This window comes from Solea solea, chromosome 3 (genome assembly GCF_958295425.1).
Source record: "Solea solea chromosome 3, fSolSol10.1, whole genome shotgun sequence".
Taxonomy (NCBI): domain Eukaryota; kingdom Metazoa; phylum Chordata; class Actinopteri; order Pleuronectiformes; family Soleidae; genus Solea; species Solea solea.
The window spans coordinates 22,291,249-22,314,507 of NC_081136.1; the positions used below are offsets into that span (position 1 = coordinate 22,291,249).

At 41.0% G+C, this 23,259-nt stretch overlaps 1 protein-coding gene across 1 annotated transcript in view; it reads left to right on the plus strand.

Moving 5' to 3' along the window:
• LOC131456994 (ankyrin repeat and SOCS box protein 13-like) overlaps positions 1–23,259 on the plus strand; it is a 44,509-nt gene that overhangs the window by 20,637 nt on the left and 613 nt on the right. The window lies entirely within an intron of this gene.

The window sequence follows — 23,259 nt, forward strand, 5'->3', positions numbered from 1 at the left end:
TTGCTCCATGTTTGCTCACACCTGTGTCTGAAGCATGTGTGAGGAAGAGGAGGGTAAGGGAGCACCTGCACTCTCGCATTACATTCTTTTTCTTTTATTTGTTTCCTTATTAACACATGATTTTTTTTTTAATGGTTAAAATCTTATTTCATGTGATTGCAGCATAAGTAGAGTTTGGTTTCAGATCACCCTAACCTTAACCTTAACGTAATCATACAACAACTTGAAATCAGCTTCAAATGTAATCATTGACATAATGGGGACTTTTTTTGTTCCCATAATGGGACTGTGTAAACAGATTTAGGTCCCCACAACAAGATTAATACCTGGCACAAACACACATTATATTGGTCTTAATATGATTTTGACCCAGGTTCACGACCCGGTCAGAACAAGGGTCTTTGCCTGTGTGTGCATGGGTCTTCTCTGGGTTCTCCGCTTTCCTCCCACAGTCCAACAACATGCAATATGGGCATTAGGAAAATTGGACACTCTAAATTGACCCTGAGTGTGAGAGTAAATGGTTGTTTGTCTCTAAGTATGTGGCACTGTGATGCCCAAGGTGTACCCCGTCTGTCGCCCTATGTCAGCTGAGATTGGCACAGCACCCCCCCCCGCGACCCTCATGTGGAGGATAAAGCGGTAGAAGATGGATGGATGATTACCTAACCCAAAGCAAACTATTGGGGATGATCATTAAAAGGATAATTTCCATTAAAAATTCAAAGGTCCAATGTGTATCATGAGGGACGTTCACATGAAGCGGCTAAAAATTTATCAATTGATGAAAATCAAATGGAAGAAGCCAGAAATGACCACTGGCCATGTCTGGAACAGTGTTACTATGACACTGTGTGGCCCAGTTTTACAAATAATATAATATTTTTTTTTTTTTTAAAAAACAACCTATTTCTATTTCTAATCTATTTTTGAGTGAATCTAATCAGGTGAACTCGATGACAGTGACATCCTCTCTGGTACGTTATCTGCATGTTTTTCTTTTACTTACTCCAGTTGGAAATGTGTATAACCTGTCAGGAGTAATCCTGCCTATGGAAGATGCATGACGGAGCCTAATCACATTACATATGATGTCAACCTCAACCTTTAACACTTGCCCTTTACCCTAAGGCTGACCCATTTGTCTACCCTAACTAATATCAGTTGTTCTTGTTCAGTACTGATATCACAACCTTGGGTATCAACCAATGCCAATATGATTCTGTTACAATCGTTCTTACATATTTTTTAACAAATAAAAGTGTTTAAACCACATTTTTGCTGATGCATTTACCACCTAAACATAACCAGATGTTTTAAAGATATTCAATTCCAACAATTACTACTATAGGTATTTTAGATACTTTAGATAGATACTTTATAGGCCCACCACATTCAGAAGAGACAATCCTGAAAAACACTTTTTTACAGGTATTTTCATCACTTTGTTTTGTTGCAGAACTGCTGCCTTAAATTATTATTTTTTTTTTTTACCTTTGAATATCACCAATCCTGTACATTTTTTTTGTGTTATTGAACACTGAGCAGAATCACTGAGCTTTCAAATTCTCCACATTTCTACAGTAAAATATTGCTAGAAACAAAATGACAGTGGGGGAAGCCACTTTGAAAGTTTTGTTTTGTCACAAATGAGGATTTCTTTAAAGGAACATTCTACAGTGGGAACGTTACGTTTACCATTATTGACGGAGTTCATGAGGTCAGGATCAAGAACCCATTGTATGAATTTGTTTTTGTCCAGGACATTCCACTCCTGCATGAGACGGGCCCTCGCTGTCTTATAAAGTCACATTCTCGTTCTGGCTGGAGTAAGTTTGTCGCCCCTGAAAACTAAATTCTAACCACAAAAAACAAGTTCCAGACATGCAGTGACTTCCACATATGTGACAGTGTACACGTCTGCCAGTGGATTTTTCCCCTTTAAATTACTCCTACAGAGCATAAAGTGGTGTGTTCCATATGTGTCATTCATAACTGTCTTAATGAATCTCCCATGTGACCTCCAACCGCAGACCTGTCGACCGGTCACGCGGTGGATTTTGGGATGTGTGTAAATGAGCGGCATGTACCCCCCTTGAGCCCTCTCAGGATATTGGGTAATGTCTGGATTGTGCGTTGAGACCCTGCAGCGTGTTAGTGCATGGCCGTCTGCTAAGGTAATCGACGCAGTGGTTAAAGATATTGGGATCGTTGCAGCCAAACTATAAAAGAAAAAAGAGGAAAGTATGGTGGGAATGGACTACATTTTCCATCAGAGGGGAAAACAGACACAAATGAGATGGAGTGTGAGCGGGTGGGAGCGTGTTTTACTATATTCATAGTGTCCAACGTCTAGGAATTCAGTGTAGCTGTGGGGTTCAACAGCGTTAAGGATCAAACTGGATGTTACACTCTGTTAAGCTCTATATGAGGCATGTTGTGGTTTGTGAATATCGGACAAAAATAATAAAACTGATCCAAATTGCTGGACTTTACTAGAGTAACCAAGGAAAATTGGAGCCGGATTAGGAAACTTAAACCAGCCAGCATGTCCACGTGGGCCCCATAAGGGTTACATTTGGGCTGATAATCACTCATATTATCCATGTCCATGGTTTCCAACCATGTTGGCCCACCTTCAAGCCCATGCCCACTTAATACCTTTTCCAGGCTACCTGGGTACTAAGTGACAAAGTAGTAAACAAACAAAACAGCACTGGCTATGAGAAAAAAAAAACAAATAGCCCACATTTGTTCCAAACATAATAAATAGTTTGCAGTTTCAAATATTTATAGCAAAAGATGCAATACCTGGCAACCCAGGTTTAGCTCTACTAGTAGTAGCTCTATAGATAGGTAGAAACTGAGTGATTGCCCTAATGGTTCTGTTTAGAACTGGGGTCTGTTATTATTACAGGACATTGAACGCAACAAAATGTTCATCCTTTTCCTCCACAACAACTAAAAAATAAATCACCATGCTTGGATTATGGGAATAATTATCAGCGGTTACATTTCAACAAGAGTTAATTAAGTGGAACTGATGGTTGTTGATGGTGAGTCTGACATTTTATTGCACTCATTAGTGCTGCTGATAACTCATGAAGTGTGTGGCTTGTGTGTATCAGTGTGTGTGTTCATGGGTCTAGTTGTTGCTTCCTCTTGGATGTAATGATAACTTTTGTTATCGACAGTAAAAATGCAGCCCAAGCCGCACTCCAGTGTGAATGTTTTAAATCGGCATTGGATACTCCACGATCAAATGACTCTGCAATGTGTGTCGGTTCTCTTGTCTTCATATAACTGTATGTTTGTAGTGAATTGTGGGTTCTTTCTGGCAGGTTCATGACATCACAAACGACCTTTAAATGACCTTTTTAGCAGGTTAACCTGAGCTCAAAAACCTTGGTTATACACACCCAAGTCCATTTTCCTTGCACCTGGTTTATACACATTTTCGTGAGAGTTTAATGAACAGTTGAAGGACATTTCATCAGCTGGAAGCATTAAACATTGCTCAGCTCTCTATGAAATATTTTACAAGACAAGTTAAAGTTCTTCAGGCTCCTTCAAGCAGATCGGTTTCAGCAGAAATACGTTCGCACGCCATGGAACTGTTGAGCGACTTATATTCTGGCGGTGGCGCGAGTTTGTCTCCTGTGAGTGGAGCTGAGTGTCACAGGTGGCGGGCAGGTCTGCTGTCCTCAGGCTGTGCAGCGAAAGGGTCAAAGGACACATTCTTAAAAGGCAAGCCAGGATTGAGGCGGGGAGGTTTGGGAGGGGGGGGGGAGGTCACAGTGTCAACAGCTTGTCAGAAAGTTGCAAACGTGGTGCAGCTGACATCCGCTGCCAACCTAAATAGACTGAGGATGTCAAGTGTGTGGGGGGGGGGGGGTCTACCTGGAAAGCAGTGGGAGGAAAATAGCTCATGACCTATGTGGCTCCTTTTCTGTTGTTTTTGTACTAATGTAGACCATAAGCTCTAATGTTCATGTCAATATAAGTTATTATAATTGAGTGTACAGAGGGGTGTTTCCAGCGAGTGGAATGGTTCGTTTTGGAACAGTACGTACAGTATTCCTTAAGGTACTTAGGGAGTAAAATGGCACGGTACAGTAGGATGATTGGGCAACAGACACATCTAACTCACTTGTGACCAGTGTTTCTTCAATGCTCGCAGTCTCTTCTCATACAAAGCTTGACAAACAGGAAAATAACAAGCTGCTGGATGTCCTCCACTGTTGTCTCTTGTGGATTAACTGGATTAATTACATTTAAAATCAATAACAGAATGCGCTGTATATCCTGGTGGATTGTGTGGGCTTAAGCTTAAGACGTCCTGCATGCTGGAAGTGACGCGGACACTATAACTCATGTTCTGTGGTGTCCACCCAATGTGAAGGACGTTTGAAGGTCAGTTCATGACTGTATTTAAATAATAACTTACATTTGTTTTAGGGCTGTTGGCATTAATGATTTAATCACAATACATTTAGAGCCAATCTGTTGTTTGTTTTAATCACGTTTTGATGAACAGCTCATGCTCATTGTTTGACCGAATACTGCATGTATAGTAAATAGATGTGGACTATAATGTGAAGTTCATAACTTCCTTTTTTTTTATTATTAGGGCATCACTTTCTGTTACAAGCAAACAGCAACCGAAAAATATTATAACCCACCCATCCCTGCACCCCATGTTGGTCCACCCTTATCAATCAATTGATGTTTTATCCCGTGTAATGGGAGTTGTAGCTACTTTATCAAAACATGTCTTCATGAGAATGTGATGTTTTCTGGCTTAAGAAATGACTTTAGACCTGATAAGAACAATGTGCTGGGGGTATGAGTGACTTTCAGTGTAGCAGGATACAATCTAACTTTCTTTGCATTCATTTGATTTAGAATCACCAGAATCAAGATACACGGGTAAGAGTTGCTTTCCTGTGTTACTTTAACACTTTAATGAATCCAGATTTACCACTGAACTTCAGCAATCGCAGTTCATTTGTTTATTTCTGTTGGGAGACCCATCTTCCCTTCAGATTCCCTCTGTTTACATTGAATTCTGTCTTCTCATAACAGCTATTAACTGACAACACTGACAGCCCATGACTGTTTCTATTCTGAAGTCACGTTAAATCATGCGAGTGTCTGTGAAAGCCCTGGAATCTCCGCCCTGAAATAATTTAATTAAAAACAAAGTGTTTGGTCCTGCGTCTGACTGGATCGTCTTGTCTCTGTTTTAAAACATTGAACATCGATTACAAAGTCGGTGGTCTGCCCCGTTTTTAAAATCTAGTCCGATTTGAAAGTACTCTAGTGTGGGGCAGGCTTTAGATAAAAGAAATCCAGCACAGATCAAATGTGTCATGCCTGCAGTGCGAGGTCTTAATGGTTTTTAAAGGAGAAGAACCTGGATTACACCTCTCTTCTGAAATGCTGGATTTTATTTTTTTTATCATCCACCTTTGGTTGCTCTTGTTATTATATAATCCCTCTGCAGAACAAACGTCTGCTCGCCTGGCTCACACTGCCGTGTTTGTCCATGTGCTTTATGTAAACACATATGTGAATTCACCTTCACAGACCAACGGCTTTGTGTTAAATCACCATGAATGCTTTATGTTGATGTGATCAAAGTTTAGACTTGAGACATAAATCAACCTGTATGATAACCTTACCAGATTAAGTATAATTAAAGCAAAACATGGATAATTATAAAACACTTTCATATACACCTTAATCCAAGTGTCCTAGTGTAGTGTAGATACATGTACTGTCTCTGTTGTACCTGTTTGAACCTGTGCTTAAAGTTGCAAGATTCAAAATGATGCCCCAGCATGTCAGACCAAAACAAAGGCCAAAAAATACTCAAATACTGACATGACATGACATAATATGTGCATATAAGCTTTGAACTACTTTCTGTCAATATTGAGCTGTTTGTTACTTGCGTTATTATCGCTGCATACATTTGGAACTCGGGGGAACTAATTGCGAAGTAACTGCAAAGTTGTTTACAGGACATCCTAAATTTAGAGATTTCAGAAATCTTAGAGATTACAGGTCGTGAATATGACGAGGGATTTTGTCTTGTAAACATTATTAACGACACCATTTGAACACAGCAGTATAAACAGGGTCCAGTTAAAAAATGCCTAAATACCTCTGCTTCTGCTCCAGACTTACACCCACGCTACAAAAATATTGACTATATTTACATTTTTAATATTAGTTTCTTAGAATTTAGAGGCCACATGGTTGGTGTAGTGGTTGGCACTCTTGCCTGGGTTCGAGCCCCGGTTAGAACAAGAGCCTTTCTGCATGGAGTTTGCATGTTCTCCCCATCTGTGTGGGGGTTTTCTCCGGGTATTCCGGCTTCCTCCCACAGACCAAAAACATGCAATATGGGGATTAGGTAAATTGGTCACTCTAAATTGACCCCACCCATCAGCTGAGATTGACACAGCACCCCCGCGACCCTCTGATGGAAGATAAAGCAACTTAGAAAATGGACGGAATTTTTAACCTTTTCTCCTCAAAAAGCCGCCACTAATGTTAGTAAGTCACTGTCTGCAAAGACAAATACAGTCTGTTTTGAATGAATGAAATAATCTAATAATAAAACATCTCCTCTAATTTCAAAGAGGAATTATTTGGGAAATAAAAGCTCATTTTAAATTGCTCTTATCCTTCTGGTCCATTACAGATGCAGTAATTTAATCCTGTCTGCTTTACATGTTTTTCTTGCACATGTGTTATAGCTATACAAAAAAAGTTTGATTTGATTTGCAGGATCAAATGTAGCTAAGAAAGGAGGTTTTAATATGAGCGCTCTGATGACAGTTGTCCATTTAGCTGGAAAAACTGCTTGATCCGAAATTCAGGGATTGCCATGTTTTCAAGTACAAAACCTGATCCTTGGGTAGATATATATGTATGGGAAAAACTACTGATTTTTGTCACTTAACAAAAGACTTACCTCATAAAATCTACATCTGCTTAAGTCTGCAGTATATATTTTTATAATACGTATGCTTCTTTATCTCACAGGCTCTGATTTTTGCTTAAAATAGTGCAGACTTAAAGGTAGAGTGTGTAAAATGTAGTTGCATTTTACAGCTGAATATCCCTCATCCTTCCCTTCCAAGTGTGTTGTAGAAACTATGTAGACTTAGACAGTAAGCATTAAAACACAAAATACCAAGTTTGTCCATTGTGGGCTATTGTAAAGACATGGCAACCTCTGTAGAGCTGCTGATAAAAAGAAGAAGTACACTCATATACATTATTGTACATGCATTATTAAGTATAATTCATTTAGCTTTCATTTCTGCCAAATAAAATAATACAATTTATACAAAAATGTACACACTGGACCTTTAAGTAGGTCTAGTTTTCATTAGTGATGAGCACCATCATTTCTAGCCACACGTCTGGGTGTGACCAGCCCTGAAAATGATGGTGATATGATTTTGGCTGCATTTGTTTGTCTGTGTGTTGTGAGCAGCATGGGAGGGGCGGATGTCGGTTATGGCCCAAGGAAGGAATAATTAGATTTTGGTGGTGATCTGGACTTTTACTTTGTGAAATAGGGGAGTGTGTTGACACTGTGAGAAACTGAGGAGGTTTTAATATGTGTTTTTTTCCCAACTATAACTAGTAAAATGATGCACCCAAGGTCCCATGCTGCTTATTTCATGAGCCAGCTCTGAGTTTGTGGTGCAAATGAATGTAATAATCATAGCCCACTGATATGGTGAGGGAAGTTCCACCATGAATATGCTACTGCACGTCATAACTTGTCACTCAGTAACCATTAGAGGTATTAATCAGTACACATATTGTCTATAAATTAGTCCTCATCATTAATGGAAGCCATGCAGATCTTCATGCACAGTGTGGCTGCACATAGTAAAAATATGTCTGGAAGGCCTTTACATGCATGTAATTACTTTTTGATTTATGAAGCAGCGGCTCGGCTCAGTTTCACAGCATCTATCTTTCTTTGACCATGTTGACCATGTTTTATGCTCCTCAGGATGACGAACATCCCTCCAGATTTTTGAGCACCATGCAAATCGCATATAATCTCTGGTCGCGCCATCTGTGTAACAACCAAAATGTTCCACATGCACATTTGCGTCACTAAATAGTCACTAAAACCTTCACTATCGATCCTTTTTTGGGAATGATTTAAAATTAAAAAAAACAACATACACACACTGAACTTAAAGAAAGTTGCCTGGCATACAAAATAGTGCTAAAGATTAAACAACACCTGTCAAACAGGACATTTAAAGCTTTTTGAATATCAAAGTGTGGTCCAGACTCATTGGTCTGTCTTGTAAAACAGAACTAATGCTATGCTTCAAACCAGAAAAAATGGAATTGATAGAAAATTTGCTGCGTCTTTAAAATGTTGGCCATCGGTTTATAGCACATTTTGATCGAATCCAAGAAAACCAAACATGCCTCACCTCACATTTTGTATTACTCTCACGTTATGTTTTCTCAAACATCAACGACTCCACAGTTCTCCACATTCATACACACTTATTTTATTCCCCCTAAATCCTCGTGGTCACATGTTGCACCTTCGTGTGAGTCGTGTTGTTATAACTCTGCTGTTAACCTGAGGTCAGAGGTCAGAAGCTGGAGATGTGAAAGGGCCCAGTCGTGCTGTGAAAAGCCTCCTTTGTCTCACTGCCTCAGTCCATGTCCAGCATCAGGTTTCAAATGGCTCCTCCTGGAAGTCAGAGTGTTGGGGCTGAGGTAACCAGTGACATTTAACATCTCGCCAAATCAGATGGTTGCATCTTCTTTTCTACAATTATTCAATTATGGAGTTCTAAAATGACCTACTCAAGTGCAGGTCAGTTAGTAATTGTATGGTGCATTGTCACGTTATGGCATTGTATTTTTAGTGTTTTGAATCAAAGTTGTACATTTTTAACATTTGAATAAGTTTGTCCAATAATAATATGTGTGGATAAAAATGTATATATTATTTAAGCCAATTTATGTAGGTTGTGATACGTGTTTTGATTATTATAACCTTAATGTCTTTATTGTTGCGTCTTATTTTCTTACCAATTCTTCAGTTTTTCTTTGCCACTTAACGACACTAATGAAGAAGAATTGGAGAAGAGAGAGGAAAGACAAGAAGTGATGAATTATTAAATACAGAGGAGAGCAACTGTCAACCACCAACCTGCTACTTCCCAGGGGTGTCAAAGGAGAGAGCGAAAATAAGTCATTCATAAACATACAATGTTTATAATGTTTTTATTTGTAAAAGATTGGCCTTAAAGCTTATAGTAATCTAAACTAAATCAAATAAAAGTGTTCTCGGAGGCTGGTATCTACTGCATATCTTATGCTGTGTTAAAGTTGTAGTCGTACCTGCAAAAAGACCTGGTTTCAAGGAACGAGTGTCTTTCTGCAAGGAGATTGCATGTTCTCCCTGTGTGTGCTTGGGTTTCGTCAAAGTTCAGGATCCCAAGATGGCTGCTACTTTTACTGTTCTCCAGGTTCTCCGGCTTCCTTCCCCAGTCCAAAGACATGCAAAGGTTAAATTGACCATAGGTGTGTATGTGAGAGTGAATGGTTGTTTGTCTCTGTGTGGCCCTGCGATGGACTGGCGACCTGTCCAGGGTGTACTTTGCCTTTTGCCCCATGTCAGCTGGGATTGGCTCCAGTGTCCCACGACCCTCATATGGAGGATAAAGCAGTAGATGATGAATGAATAGACCTTTCACGGCCCATCTGCAGTACTGGCACCGTTCGCGAGGGGGGCCACAGCCAACACTTTGGCAATCGCTGAGGTAGAGTGCAGTTATCGACTGGTATTGCTAACAAGTATCACCATTTTTTAGTGTGAGAAAACATTTTGGAGTGAACATAATCCAGCCAGCTAGTTTGATGTTTTTTTAAAAAGGGGGAGTCTGGATACTACTGCCATTGCACTCACTTAATCAAATTATGCAACAAGTCCCTGGAAACACTACGCCGCTGTGGAAAACACAGTGGTCCTTTCAGAGCTTTATGTGATGTTTTTTTTTTCACATTGAACCTATTTGGTGATGTTGGTGCATCATCTGATAGAAATGAGGCCAGACCTTCTCAGTCACTGAAACAGTCATCTTACTTCTCAGTCATCTTACTGTAACAAATGAGACTCATAAAAGGCATTAGTATGTATGCGTATGTGTGCGTGTGTGTGTGTGTGTCAGGCATTAGGTGCTAAACCTCAGATCAAAGGCTCTGGTCAGCAGTGGATCTGTCTGCGTTCTGTCATTGTTTCCTCCCAGACGGCAAAGTGTGTAAATCTGCAGGTGAGGCCTGTCAGACAGTGGAGTCTTCCAAAAGAAAAGAGAAAAAAACTTGGAATGCTGGGAAATCCAAGCAGTAGGCAGCTGTTTTCCATCTTTAACATGTGAACAGTGGAAGGGGGGGGGGGGGGGGGGGGGGACAGACAGAGAGGGAAAAAAGAAGTGTGAGGGCAGGAAGGACATTTAGACAAGTTTCCTAACTTTGATGGAAAGTGATGGGCAGGAGGCATTTATCGTACACAAGCACAAGGGACATTAAGAAAGAATTGAATTGCTACAAGTCCAATGTTAGTTTAAACAGCAGAGAAAACATTGTGAGTTCAGCTTCAGACTTTATTTCTTCACTCACCAAGTATGGACTTTCCAAACTAAAAAGGCTCTACATTCATTTTAAAAAATTGCTCAACAACAGAATTTCACTTACTACTGTCTCTCCCCTACCTAAAGCAAGTGTGCTTCATGTTTCAAAGATTCCCATGTAGAAACTATAAAGCTTTTACCAACAAGCTAGTAGTATGGGGCCTCATTTGGGGTTATCTTGTTCATGTACCAGTATTTAAGGTTCTAAAATTGCCCTTGCTATGGTCTGTTTAATCAGTCTTCAGGGGGCCTGGGGACATGTCTACCCTTGGACCCACAGGCCATTGCCTGCTTGTCATCCCTGCTGGTGCTGGAAAACCAGACTCTTGTTTTTTTCCCCTGTTTCTGCCACTTTTTATCTACTCAAAGCAGCATGCTAACCAGCTAGTGCCAGCCCACCTAATCACGTTCAAGGTCCTGAGAATCTACAGAGGTTGTGTGATGTATGGGTGCCAGCTACCTAGTATAATTTCTGGTGAGTGCTTGAGTGAGCTCATGTGTCCTGTTCGATTGAGGCTCCACCCCCCGCCTATATCCTGCAGAGATTCTACTGCTTTTGTGGACACATCTCACCCACAAAATGTCTTTCTGCACTCGTCATATATGAACTACAAAAAATGTTCTGGAGATCATTGATCCATTGTGGACCACATCCTCCACATAAGGGTCGCAGGTCACAGGAGCCAATCCCAGCTGGCACAGGGCGAAACGCACGGTACACACTGGACAGGTCGCCAGTCCATCACTACACCAACACTAAAGCCTGTGGCTGCATAGCGTGACGTCGTCCGTTGCCGGTACGACATCATGCTACACTATGACAATGAATGCAACACAGGCAGACAACAATGGAGGGGGTCAGTTTTGGAAAAGACTACAGACAAAAGACTCCCTTCAGGAACTGGGTATCTCATCCTATCTTCGAAACTGAACATACAGAGTAACCTGGAGAGGATCTGTGTCAGAACTTTGTCCTCTCACTGCTGGGGTCCCTCAGGGTTCTGTCCTGGGCCCTCTCCACTCTCTTGGTTCTGTTATTCACACTCATGGTTTTTCCTATCACAGTTATGTTGATGATACCCAACTCATTCTCTCTTTTCCCCAGTCCGAAACACACGTAGCATAACGGATCTCTCAATGGATGTCTGACCATCACCTGAAACTCAATCTCGACAAGACCGAGTTTATTTTTATTCCTCTCATACTGCAAGGAACCTGAGTGTGAAACTGGATGACCATCTCTCCCTCACCAACATTGCTGCAACAGCTCGATCTTGCAGATACATGTTGCACAACATCAGAAGGATACGACCTCCTCTAACCCAGAAGGCGGCACAGGTTCTGGTCCAGGCTCTTGTCATCTCAAGCTTGGACTACTGGAACTCCCTCCTGGCCGGTCTCCCTGCGCGTGCCATACGACCTCTGCAGCTCATCCAGAATGCAGCAGCTCGACTGGTCTTCAACTTACCAAGATTCTCTCACACTACACCGCTCCTCTGCTCCCTTCACTGGCTTCCTGTAGCTGCTCGCATCCTCTTCAAGACTCTAGTGCTTGCGTTCCATGCAACAAACGGATCCGGTCCAGCCTACATCCAGCCTACATCCATCAAAACCTACACCCCAGCCCGCCCACTCCGCTCTGCATCGGCAAACTGGCTTGCTGCCCCCTCACTGAGAGGATCACAGAGGCATTCGCCAACCTCACGACTGTTCACTGTCCTGGCTCCCAAATGGTGGAACAAGCACCCCATCGACATCCGGTCAGCAGAAAGCCTCCACATCTTCAGCTGCCAACTAAAAACACATCTCTTTCGACTCTACCTCGACTAAGACGATGACGACGAGACACACACACACACACAAAAGCACTTGCTTGTACATCGCACATATGAGTAGCACTTTATAGTTTGGCTTACTTGAAGCACTTACTGTAAGTGGCTTTGGATAAAAGCGTCTGCTAAATGACATGTAATGAGAAGAACAAAGCATAAACTGGGCCCTGTTACAAATACATATTTTTATAGATGCTCCACAAGAACTGTTACCAAGGGGCCATGATAACATATGAAAAACACAAACAAAGACAAGCTATGTTCTCTTGATATTGGATGCATAATCTACTTCTAAATCTTAAAAAAAGTACCTTACAAATAATAAAACCTTAGCTTGACCTCTTCTTTCCACAACCCTGCTCTGTTCTTTCTCTTCACACTCCTTCTCTTGCCCCTCAGCCTCTTTGTTTTTCCTACTGCACTTGTTCAACCCAGTTGCCTTATTCATCTCAGTAATAAACAAAACACAAATCCTCATTTGGAGAGATGAGCTCAACTACTCCCCCACTGTTAAAGCATCCAGATGGTTAAACTGATTGCCTCGAATACTGGACAGAGCAGTCAAAAGAAGTACCATTAAATCAAAAAATGACCTACTTCACTGAAACATGACGCAAAACATTCTCACGTCTCTTCTTCCCCTCGTCTGTTTTTTACTAATATCCTGTGTTGGTGTTACCTTTCTCTGCTCTTGCACTGAGTGTCAGTTTTTCAGTGTCAGAGCTGTTACGAGCTGCTGGGAGTCTTTTCATTCCAGATGAGGAATAATGCATCACAAACAGAGTAGGACATTTAAATAATTCATTTTCTGATATTTTGATATTTATAGTATTCAATATAGTGGGTTCAGTGGGAAATGCTTGGTGTTTAGCAGACACTCTCTACTCCTCGTGAACATCCAAGCTTTCATATCCCTCTTAACCTTTGTTTGTACTTGCACACAGAACTATACTCCAAACCGCTATGCAGTGTACAAATGAAATCATACACTGTCTAGAAAAGCAGGAAGTGATTGAAATCATTGCTGCAGATACAGTAGTGTTACATTAAACTGCATCACTGAACGACTTTTTTGTCCTCTTTTCATTTACACACTTCAGTTCTGTTTTCACACCTCCTCTACATTAAAGCATTTATACAGATCTTTGATGGATGTGAGAAGTTTCTGTGACTTAAACAATATTTGATACAGTTTATATTTAACTTGTACAAGCAACATTGTGTTGCTTTGTTAATTATGCCAAAAACCTCCTCACAAAGTCTTCCCCTGCAGAATTAGCTTTGCATCTAATGCTCCAGTGAAGATGACAAGGTGTGTATACAGAGGGAGCGCAGGGGTGGTTGGAGGCAAGAAGCATTTATCCCATAAGATCGCTGAATGACAAACAGTTCAAACAGTTGATTTTTTTTTGTTTTTTTAGTGATACTCCAACCTGCTTGCAACCATCTCACTTAACTAGTACAATGTTGTTGTTGCCTCTGCCTGAGGCAAATCATTTCCAGTGTGCAGCGTGGGAATGTCACCGGGTGACACAAGATTTAGACACCACTATTCTGAGAATTGTGTGAACTCATTTGACACCTAAAACTATCTAAAAGTATCTTGTATCTAAAAGTTAGACAAATGCATTCAAGAACATTGTTGTTCTCTATACTCATGAGTTAGATGACAATCATGGTAAATGGTCAGTTTTTAAAGAGCACTTTTTTACTCTACTTTACACATCTATGTGCAGAGAATTTATTGCTACCACACATCTTTCATACCCATTCAACATTCTTAAGGCGCAAACCCACAACCTTCCTGTTGAAAGACGATCCGCTCTACCACTGAACCACCGTTGCCCAATGAGATCACGGTAATGACAAATTTAATACTCGCTCCATCCAAATACAGTTCATTGCCAACAGGAACCTGTCTGTAGAGCAGCTAGAGCAAAATAAATGTAACTCGCCTGCTGAGGCTTTTGAAGGATTTGTGAAACATGTTGCTTATCCACAACCAGAGCGCCGGCTGTCTGCCCTCCACCCCGGGCCACCAGGGATCACTTTAACAAACTATCAGCTGGAGATTTCAGTTTGCTGTTATTGCTGGCTACTGTGAGACGGAGCCACGAGCTGCAGGGGGAAAATATAACAACATGGGATGGAGTTAAAACACGTGTTAGCGCGCACACAGTAGCCTAAAAGCAGCTGCTTATGCACACACACACAGAATGCCTGTTGGGATCACTCTTTTCCGTGATTACAGCTCCACAGCCTGTCGGACGCCAGTCATTGTTCAGTGTTGCATGAGCCCCGTCTGTCAGAGTGCCAAGCTACACTAACTAAGGACCTGATGGAAGGGGAGGGTGAGGGCGTGTGTTGGGTGGAGTATGATAGGGTGTATTAGTTCTGTCTCATGTGAGTGGAAATCAAACCAATAGCCCTTTTCCACTATGGTCCCGGCTCGCCCCGGCACGGCACGGTTTAGGTTGCGTTTCCACTATTAAAAAAAGTACAATGTGGACGGAGTAATCACTGCATGACTACATGAAAGCAGTTGTTTTCAGTGCAACTGAATCATTAGAATCAGTTCATTCGAACTATTTGTTCAGTACTTCCTCCATGACCGGAGCACAGACTCTGCCTGACACAGTCACTGGACTGAAATACAGCGACACGGTTTGTGATGCCTTTCAGGTACTATGCTAGTGGAGGTGAGTCGGGGCGAGCTGGTGGAAACACAACATAAATGGGGTTTGGGAGGTGTGTTTAAAAACAACACTGCAGAAGAAAACGATGTTTGGATCACAGTTCAGGTGCAAGATAAATGCAACATAGTGACTCCTGTTACTAAAAAATGCTATTCTATTTCTATTTGACAAGAGACAAGTCTTTTTCAGACAGCCTGAGAGAAATGTGCTTTAGTGAACCATCACAATGTGAAAATGACACAGCGGTCACAGTGTACTGAATTTAAAGCTTTACAATTTCATCTTCAAATAAGGATCATTTTGATGGTTCTTAGCTTAGCTTACAACAGGGTGAATGGCATCCCTCTCAAAGCCTGTCAAAGCCTTTTAGAGCGGGTTGGTTTAAATAAGCAAATTCTAGTTTTTTTTGTAACATGCAAAAAGGTCATAATAAGTATTATGACCTTTTTAAAGTGTATTAGAACAGACCATCTCTGAGTCAAATATAATAATTAAATATAATTAAATTAGCCTGAAGTGCAAAATGTGCATAATGCAGTTATATATATATATATATATATATATTTTTTATTTTTTATTTTTATTTCAGTAAATGTTTTTTTCAATTTTAGTTTTCAGAATTTTCTTAGTTTTCATTAATTATAGTATCTGCATCACCATTGGTACTATGGATCTTCTGTTTTGGGGTCGGGACCATAATGACACCATGACACCAATGACACACAATAATCACTTCAATATTCCTACTCCTACTGTGCAATGTTGTGTAAATTAGGCTGTAAATAATGATACACCTTTTGTCTATGTATATATAAATTGTTATATTATTGTTTTCACACTGTTACTGCCTTCATTGTTTCTGCAATGACTGGATTTCCCCATCATGTCTTAAAGACCTGAAACTAGAGATTATGAACATTAACTCCTCAGGAAAATGTTTATTTATGTTATAAATGAAGTGAGAAGAAGAAGAACATTTTCCCATAGACCACTCAAGTAGAGTTCTTTATGCAACCATCAGTCACCACCTGGAGGCTAATTACTACTTCTTATAGGCTTCATTTCTCAAACCAGAAAGTTAAATGGTCCGTATTTATATAGCACTTTTGTAGTCTTTTTGCACATTGGCACCGGTCACCCCAAAGTTATTTCCAGTTTTTTTGGATACATACGTATACCGTGGTAATTTTAAGGGTAAATAAGCAGTTACCATGGTAACAGTTAAGTGTCAGGGACAGGTAACAGGAACTCAGTGAAGCTTACATCAGCAGGTTGCATCAGGCTCAGGTTGGGTTTGGACAAACTCTGTCTTGCTTGGACAGAAAAATGCAAAAGTCATTCATTAAAATAGTGTTTTGCTTGATTACAGTTATGTTCTTATGCAACATTTAAAAATAGTCATCATTGCGAAAACAAAGGAAGCTGTACCTTCCACAAAGAGGTTTGCATGACCTGACCTGTAGAAGGTAAAAAAAAAAGAAAAGGAAAAAAACATGCAGCTTTCCTAGGAGTGCAACAAAAACATAAAATGATAGCTGTAATGCCATAGAAGTTAAGTAGCCTTCATTTTGGTAAGAAAACAGAAAGAAAAAGGCTCTTTCAGCCAAAATGTGCTTGTTTAAAACACACAGCTTTGTCCAGAGTTGAGCTGTAACCTGCCTTCTCTCCTCACCTCTCCAAGCTACCTGTGAAGGAGGCCATTGTTGCCTGGGCATTTTTGACAGATCGCAATCTGAGCAACGACAGACAAATGGTACCACTGGCTCACCTGCATCAGCTGCTCACAAAGGGAGGATTTAGTGTGAGGAGTTAAGCTCCCTGCATGGTTCTCAGTTTCCAGTGGGAGTGAGGAGAGTGAAGCAAGAGAGGGAGACACGTGGTACCAGGTAATGAAGCTCATCAGATAAAGCAGTGTTTTTTTCCCCCCTGGCATGTGACATCACCTCTCTCCCTCTCTCTCTCTCTCTCTCCCACACACACACACACACAGTTTTGTTTCTATGACTTGAGAAGACACTACATAAGTCAATGTAGTGTCAATGCAGACATTCATTTCCTAGAGACTTGCCAAACCTTAACCATCACTATACTTGTTTGAAGTCCCCATAATGTGACCGTGTAAACAGATTTGTGTCCCCACAACATGAGTAATACCTGAAACACATCTTTCTATAGACGTGAGGACTTACCCTTACTTCAACACAACTACACTAACTAAAACCTCATTCTGATACCAAGCCTTAAAGCTGCAGTGTGTAACTTTTGGTGGGTTTCGTTGTTGTTGCTGATGATGTTATTATTCCTCCTCAAGAAACAGTGTAACATTATTAGTATGATGCGTAATTTATCTGCCTTTGAATGTGAGATGCAGGTGTGCATGCTTGAGTGAATAATGTGTGAGAGAGTCTAGGTGGATCCTGGCAGCTGACTGGTCCCACACAGGAGGTTCCAGTACAAGAGGCCTGATCCTCCCAGCTGCAGTGGACTTCCTTCCACATTCACTTTAGACAAGGGTCTTACTTTATGGAGGCTGTCATCTTGTGCAGCCATGTTTATATAAACACTCTGAGCAGTCAAACCAAAGACTTTGGCTTTCTTCCTGCTATGCAAACCAAAATTAACAACTCTCTTTCTGGTATGCGAAGGCCACCATATGTCCCTGTTGTAATAGGGAAGGGGTGTGGTAAGCAATCTGCACTCTCACCATTAGATGTCACTAATTCTTAAACACTGGACCTTTAAGTGCAAATGTAATTTAAATTTAAATTTAAAGCAAATTTTGAATTACTTTCAACTTTAAACCATCACAGTTGAAAGCTCCGTCAAGATGAGATGGCAAAGTGTTATGTATTTACCATGTCAGGTTCTTGTCGTCCTGGTGACACCAGACAACAACATGAAATAACAAAACACACTTTGGAAAATTCTCTTTGGCTTTTCCCAAACACTTATGACAACAAACACGTGCCAAACTAGGCCCGACATGTAATTTTATTGTTTCATTTGGAACACTACCATTAAAATAAAAGTACTTTGAGTCCTGCCTCTGCCGTATCTTGTTATTATCCTCAAGTCTCGTTTGGCAGGTGTTACCCTTTCATGTTAAGGCTTCATCAGAGGTAATTGGCCTTCATTATATTCCTGTGAATCAGTGGAGCAAATGCAGGCAGGCGGGGAGAGGGTTAAATTTGGGGCAAAGGCCTCTCCTGAACCATGGCTGAATAAAAGGAGTTGCCAGATCCAAAAATACCTGCACGTTTATGTGTGTGGTCACTGAGGAGAGGGGGAGGCCACGTGTCCAGGTCGGAGCAGAGGTCACATTGACCTACTGATCTCACAGCAAGGACACTCACGCTTACTGCAAGCTGCAGAGGAAAGGAACCCCACCCCCACCCCCCGCTCCTGCTGCGATGCAAGAAAGGACACAGAGAGAGAATCCCAGAAAACACACACATCTCAGGCTGAGCTTAGCCAGATTAGAGCTGCCAAACACATGACAGGCAGCAACAAAGTAGAGATCAAAACAACACAGAGCGTGAGGATCTGGAGAAGCTCACTGCAGACAGGAGAGCAACACAACGTTCTGCAGAGAGCAGGCGTTGAGAGTGTAAACATGTCACTGGGGTTTCAGCAAAACTTTGTCTTTGATGAATAATTTGGTTCTAACATCCCTTGCCTAATAGTAGAGGTCGACCACTCATTGAAAAACAATAACCAATCAAGGTAACATTATCATCCCTGATAATAATAATAAAAATGATAATAGGACAGCCCATGGACAAGTGAAAGGGGCTTATAACCAGAGGGTTGCCCAAATCCCTGCCAGGTCAAGGGCTGGGGTACCCTTGAGCAAGATACCCATTCATTCCCCATTGCTCATAGTTACAGGGGACCACATCCAGTGTACTCCTAGTCCCAAGTCTGGATAAATGGGAGGGTTGCGTCAGGAAGGACAGGCAGCATTAATGAATGATCCACTGTAGGGACTCCTAGAGAGAGACAAGCCAAAAGCAAAAAAAGACAATAATAACAAAATTATTAAATAAATAGTTCTTTAACAACATTAATGGTCTGCCATTTCAATCTGCATTTTGTGTCAGCACTGCAGTGCACTTTTAATAAAGAATGTATAAACTAAATATTAAAAATATACATGACATTGTGTCCAATAAACTTCTGGAGTAAATTAATAAAAAAAAGTTTTATTGCTCTTAGCCTCGTTATCAATCAATTCCTTCCAAAAATGGAAATCAATCGCCCCTACCAATTAATCAGTCTGGCTCTAGTTTATAGCAACAGTCCTTTCCCTTTTTTATAAACAGGATATAAGGTCTTATAAAGCTGCCAGTTTTTCATCTGAAACCACAGTTTCTGATAAAAAACAAACACAAAACCAGTGCCCTTGTCCCTAATTCTTTCTTCTGTGCTCCTGCTTTGGAAAACGTATCCAGCTTCAGGAAACATTTGAGGACCTCATGCTGTGTAATAACCCTGTCAGTGAATAGTCTTTGTTGGACACTGACAAGCTCCCAACTGACTTTATTCTGTTTGTGTAATATTCATTTACACATCGGCCTTTATGTCCCTTTACTATGTGGATGCAAAACCATGTGCTGGGCATTTGCTGTTGACCGCTGTGCCCCCACTCTGCCAGTCAAACTGTCAAATAAAGTATGTTATACTGCTCCTACAAATTATATAGGGATTGCAGTGCTGGTAATGGGTCAGCCAGATGGTGTCACTTTTCAGATACATGATACTGATGCTTTTTGATGTGAATTTACTGAGCGTGATTAAAATTGGAGTCTCTAGTAAGACTGAAAGACGGCTTCCGACTGGCAGGCACCACCGTAATTGGCTGATGACGGGAACTCAAACCATTAACCTCGGTAATATTTCCTATTACAACCCTGTATTCCCAAAGCTTTATGTGTCAATATACAAATGGTCCGCTCACAATTTCATTTTATCACCAACAAACTCCCGACCCTACAATAAATGACCATACAGTATGCTGACGACTCACAAATCTTGTCAACGTCATCATACAGGAGCTGCCAAGAACCCATTAACCCTACATACCTCACTTATTACTTTTTCATGCTGGAATTCTACCTGTTCCCCGATTTACTGAACGGAAATTTGAAGACAGTTTTTTTTTTTAAAGGCCCTTGTTGTTGTCGGACAACACATTCTGCACATTCCACAAAATGTTTTCAATTCAATGAGCATAAAATAATACAATAATAATACACAACATTGTTCTCAATCCATTCAACAGAACAAATAACCAGATTAGATTATACCAATTAAACATGAATCTTCAAAAACAGAACCAAATCTTGTAAAAAATAAATCTCTTCTCACATTCTTCCCTCTCTTCAAATGGAATGTCCTCATTCCAAAAATTAAAAATGATTTTCTTTCTTTTGGTCTTTAGGGGTGTCCACAGCACGATTTTTAGTTCCTGACAAAGCCCTCCCATTTATCCTGGGTTGGGACAGGCAATAGGAGTACACTGGATGTGGTACCCCGTGTCTGGGGCCAATTTAGATTGTCCAATTAACAATGGGCATTGGGGATTGGGTACCTTGCTCAAAGCTACCTCAACGAGGACTTGGGCCATGGAGGACTTCAAGAATTTTAATTTTCATTAATCTCATCCTTAAACTGTAGTAGTGTCTGTCCTGGCTACTTCTTACCAAGAATTACTAATGATGCTAATGTGATGGTGATGTCCATGTTTTGTGCGCGCAACATTGGCAGCAGGGAGAACAGTTTGAGCTTAAATGGGTAAACGGGGGTGGAGTGGCTCAGTGTTTAAGACCGGTACCCTGTGTGCGAAAGACATCGTGGTCGCAATGGTCGCATGTTCAACTCCACCCCTGGCTGATTGTACTCAATTCCATTGTAAGTCGCTTTGGATAAAAGCGTCTGCTAAATGACATGTAATGTAATGTAAATGTGATTTGATGGTGGAGTAGTGGCTAGCACTCTTCCTTGTTTCACAGCAAGAAGGTCACCAGTTTGAATCCCAGTTTGACCGAGAGCCTTTCTGTGTGGAGTTAGTATGTTCTCCCCCTGTGCACGGGTTCTACAGTTTCCTCCCACAAGTCCAAAAACCTGCAGAGGTTAATTGGACCATGATAGTGAAAGGTTGAATTGGCGACATATCCAGGGTGTACTCCACCTTATGTGAAATGGGTCACAAGTGGATCTGCTGAGGCTGCCATACGCTACATGCAGAAGTTGAGAAAAGTTTACTTTTCTATACAAAGAAACAGACTGACAATGCAGTTCAGCTATCATTGCCACTGCAAAATCATTGACAGTGTGAAAAGTGAGAAGTAAGAAGAAATGTCAACCTCATACTGTATGTGGGAGTTTGCTGTAAGGTTTTGATTTCTCAGGGTAAAGACAAAACCCAGCGAATGTCATGACATAAGGGATAAAGAACATAAAAGTCAGGCCGCACAGTCATCATCTGAGACATGAGTGGAGCTTACACATGTGGAGCATTTGGCAGTGGAGACAGACAAAAGTTCAGCACCTCAGTCAGCCAAATGTGGACTATTTTCAGGACAACATGTGGGAAATTGGAGCACACGTGAGTGAGACTGGAGGACAAGCAGTGAAGACAACTGTCTGAAGCCTTGAAAGCCAGGAACCAAAAGGCAGCAGCTGACAGCAAAATTGTCAAAATTGTGGGTTGAGAGGAGAAGGCCCAGGCCACTGCTGTGTAGAGTCAACTCAATTCAGCTTTTCCTCAGGAAACTGTGGAAGGGAGGGAGCCACACATTGACCCATGTACTCCACTCTCCAAAGTGCTAATTGAGTCCTGTGGTGGACTTTCAAAAACAGGCTTTCCTTTGTTTTAAAACCCCGATCAAAGGCTTCCTCGGCACATGGATCAACACAGAGAGCGTGTGTGTACATGTGAAGTGTAAAGGTTAAAATGAAAGCTTTGCAAGTGCAAAAGCCAGGGTTGTTTCCGGCAAGACAAAAAAAGTCATTGTGAGAGTTTTTTTTTTTTAACCTACTACTCCATTAGTGTCAGTGCTCTGGGAACCCAGGTCATATAAACCTGAAAGGGACTTATGCATTACATTGTTATGACTCCCAAGGATTGACAGTTATTAATAAACACTGGATGATGTTAAAATGAGTGCATGGGCCCAGTTTGTCTATATTTTTAGAGCAAAGTAAGTGTGATTTGCTTCACGTGCTCCATTAGTGGATTTGCTTGTGGATGAAACAATTGTTTTTTTATGAGAGAGTAGGGAGCTGGTGAGTTAGCTGCTCAGTAAAGGTGGTTTGGTTTGCAGTTGTTGTGAGGTGAGGTAATGGTACCCATATGTCTGTTGACGAAACGAATAAGAATAAAAAATGTATATACTGTAAAATAAAATAATTATCTGGGTTCGCCAAGTGAAGCCAATTCGGAAATGTCTGAAACCTGTATTTTCTTAAATGCCATCAGAGGGTGACTTTGCTGGTTGCAGAAAGAACTCAGTTTGTACGCAAATCTACTTTTCACTTAATATAAAATATCAGAAAACATTTAAGTATATATGGTCTTAAGCACTAGTTTTGGGTCCTCTTCAATACAGCCAAACATCCATTTTTGAAGGCAGTCCCATTTAACAGGTGCGTGGTGGCAGGTGTAAGTGGATGTGCAGGGGACAAGCTCTCATGCTCCACCCCTGTTCTTCCAAATATGGTTACTTCTGGTTACACAAATCAATATGGTGCTTGAGTAATAAACCATATCTTATCTTTGTTATCTGTGTTGTAAACACTGTACTTCCTCACATTACCTCTCAGGCGATTTGGTGCTATATGCACGTGGGTTTAAATTACACAGTGAACATTTTTTGACAATACCATATTGTAAAATCTTTGAAAATTGAACACGCTCTTGACTGATTAATTCATTTGTTTGTTGTGTCTTGGTGCCACCAAGCTAAGCATGGTGTTCCAAACTAACCCTTCCCCCAGCAATGCTCTCCAGTTCCCTTTACTATTTCAGAGGTG